General features: G+C 32.2%; 1 pseudogene; it reads right to left on the bottom strand.

Annotated features, from left to right (window-relative positions):
* Window positions 1-564: 564 nt before the first annotated feature.
* LOC107790247 (AAA-ATPase At5g17760-like) lies at window positions 565-2,303 on the bottom strand (annotated as a pseudogene).
* Window positions 2,304-3,543: the final 1,240 nt, after the last annotated feature.

Below are 3,543 nucleotides of genomic sequence, written 5' to 3'. Positions count from 1 at the left end.
AGCTCTAAATCCGCCTATATATATGTGTGTTGATTCCTAATTATCGAAATTTTGATTCTCTCGTCCTAACTATCAAAATTTCATCAATATGGATTGGGAGGTTGGATTACATGTATACTCGTGTGGTAATTGGTAATCCCTCCGTCCCATTTATGTAGCACTTTTTGGTTCCCTAGATTCAAATTATATGAAATTTGACTAATATTTTAAAAGCCATTTTTTCATCATATTGACATGAGAAGAATTGCAAATTATAATATTTTTTGTATAGTTTTTGAATATTTAATTTTAACTTTAAAATATTAAATTGATCTAATTCAATTTGGCTTCAAAGATTAGTCAAATTGACTTTCAATAAACAAAATGTGCCATATAAATTGGGACATAGTGAATATTTAAAATGCAATTTCATCGTAATCTTTTTTACTTTAAAGGTCAAAATCTTTTATGATTTGCGGAAGTTAATTAACAAAACAAACCTTGAGCAATAATAAATAAAGCAAACAAAAAAAATATCGAGACACAATAACGTTTGGTCAATTGAATTATGTTATACTCAAAGATTTACTCCTTTGTTGTAGCATCATCAGTTGTCTCCTCTTCAGTATTATTGATTCTTTTACTCTTGAGAAAATTGACAAGACCTGAAAGACAAACATCAGCATCTTCACTCTTCGTAAGTTCCTCACCAACCTCAGCAGTGGTAACTTGAACACTTTCAATCAACTCTTGTATTTCTTGAAAACAATCATAATTATTCAAATCATAAATTTCCAAATAATTAGTTGCCAACACCTTAAAACTTTCAATTGTCAGGTAAGACATGTGAATATGCTTGTCCATTCGTCCAGGTCGCAACAGAGCTGGATCAAGCTTCTCCTTATGATTCGTCGTAAATATAATAACCCTCTCATCTCCAATACTCGACCATAGCCCGTTTATAAAATTCAGCAATCCACCAAGTGGCATCCTATCTTGATCTCGTGAACGAGAATGACCATATACTGCGCGATTTTTAGTTCTATCTGGCAAATCAATGCTACAATCAATGTCTTCAATGACAAGTATATATAGACCTATTTTTGGTGCTCATCAACAACCTTCTCAAATCTGCGTCGCTCGTTATATTAGAAAACTCTAAATCATAAACGTCAAACTTTAGATAATTAGCAATTGCTGCAATCAAACTTGATTTCCCTGTCCCTGGCGGTCCATACAATAAATATCCTCTTTTCCTACTCTCCTATAAAAATCTTGTTGCGGAAGCCAAATGTATATAGTGTGAATAAGTCACAACTACTATACCAAAAATTATGACAGCCATCAAATAATAAATAAGACAATAAAACAACAATAAAGGGAATACCAGAATTTACGAGGTTCGGCTAATTTTGCCTACTCCTCGGACACAACCAATATTTTATTCCACTCCAAAAATACAAGTGAAATAATACTAAAGAGAGAAGATACAAATGCCTTAAACAGATGAAAAGGCAAATGAGAGGTGTGCTTAAATCCTAAACATTAGGCCTTCTTTTATAGGGGGAAAATCCCCCAAACTCAAGAGCCCACCAATGTGGGACAAAGAATTTGCCAAACTTCAACAAATCTTTCCTCTTTAAAAACCTATCAAGATCCTCAATTATGGATTTCTTTAGTGCTGGTTCTAATGCTAGTGTATCAAAAGTTGAAGGATGCTCAAGATTAACTGAATCCCAAGGTTTGAAATTATAAGTAAGAATATTGGCTAGAGAATGCAACTTAACAACTTTTTTCTCATGAGACATATCTTTGGCTTTGTTGAGTACAAAAGGGATGTAACAGTTCATGATTTTGTTCTTGTACTGCTTATTAAAGCTTAGCTCAAAGTAATGTTTCTCGTTAGGAAATATACCAGTATCATATTCATCTTTTGTCATGGTCTTTTTCTCAGTATCGTGAACAAACCTCCAAACCAATTCAATTCCTTCAAAGGTTTTCCCACAATTGGCGAATTTGACGTTCACTTTCGGGTCTTTAGGCCTTTTGCTAACGTTGAAACGTTGAAATTGGGGGCTGGTTTTGGCTGACAAGTAGATTTCAGCAGTGGCATAGACTTCGTTAGTAACCACGCCTTCTTTTTCTTCAATAGCAAGAGTTATGTTTGATGAATGAGGACGAAAATAACTAAGGATTTTGGAGACTATGTAGTTCTGGATTTGAAGAGGAATAACTTGATTCAGAATTGTCTGAAAAAGTGTAATAGTAGCAGACAATGAGGCATAGGCCTGGAATATTGACGAGACTGAAGGCATTCTCATCATCTTTACACAAACCTTAAGAAATTCGTAATACTTGGACGAGCCCTGCTATATGAACTATTTATACTGACTACTTTTGTTTTTTAACTACGATTCCTACTGCAAAAAGAGTGACTTTTCCGTTTTTACACAAGGAAACAGAAATTTTCCTTTTTAGAACTTGTCACAATTATTTTCAAAACGGAACCAAACGTTGCTTCTCTAACCAAAAAACTCGGTCTGTTTTATAGCATGTTGGTGAAACTTCTAAATTAACTTATTTTGAAAATATTTTTCCAAAAATACTTTTCAGAAAACTTTTCAAAAAAAAGTATTGTTGGTGAGAAAGTTTAATAGGCTAACCAATTTGAAAATACTTTGGAGCAGCAATTAATGTTTAACCAAACTTTTAAAAAGTGATTCTAAGTGTATATTTCTCAACAGTACTTTTTAAAAAAATGCTCTTGGGAAGAAAAACATATTAACTTTTGGAAAAAAGTATTTTTAGACAAAAGAAAGTTTGGCCAAAAAGGTTATAGTATTAATTTACTCTTCTTCTTTCACCACCCAAAAACACCAGCTTCTATCACCAAACCACCTCTCATTACCATTATCGATCTATTTTAGAATATGATTTTTTATGGGTCGTCAATTTTATGCCAAACTCTAGGGGAGGAATCTCATCTGTTTATTACTCTAAGTTATTTGACGGACATACTGAATTAAAGTTAGAATCTTATAAATTGATCCTCTCCCGGCATTTTAAAATACTTAACTCCATATGTATATAGTGTATGCAAGATTCTTACTATATAAATATGTTTGTGTTTGATTTTAAAATATATATCGCGTAGCCATAATGACTTATATTATAGTGGTGTTATGTGTTTTACGCAAAAAATCTTTTCAACAATTACCTACCTTTCATTCCCCATTTATTTTAATTAAACAATAAAAATTGTCAAAAATGTTAAACAATTATTGTAGGGTGAAGATCATTATTTTCCTCCAACTTTGTATCGCACACTTCTTCCCTTCATATATTTCAACTGAATGAATCCAATGCCTATTTCAACTTTGTAACGGTAAGTTATCTCTTTTTAAATCTATTAGTATTAGTACCCGCGCAATGCGCGGATAATTAAAAAATATGATCTACACCATAAAGTTTAATATGTTAGTTTTAAAACCATCTTTACAACCAAATATTAAAAACATATTAAGACTCCGGTAAAACTTTCATTCCATCTCCTAATAAATGTTC

Source organism: Nicotiana tabacum, chromosome 7 (genome assembly GCF_000715075.1).
Source record: "Nicotiana tabacum cultivar K326 chromosome 7, ASM71507v2, whole genome shotgun sequence".
Taxonomy (NCBI): Eukaryota; Viridiplantae; Streptophyta; class Magnoliopsida; order Solanales; family Solanaceae; genus Nicotiana; species Nicotiana tabacum.
This window is presented reverse-complemented; position numbering and strand designations above follow the sequence as displayed.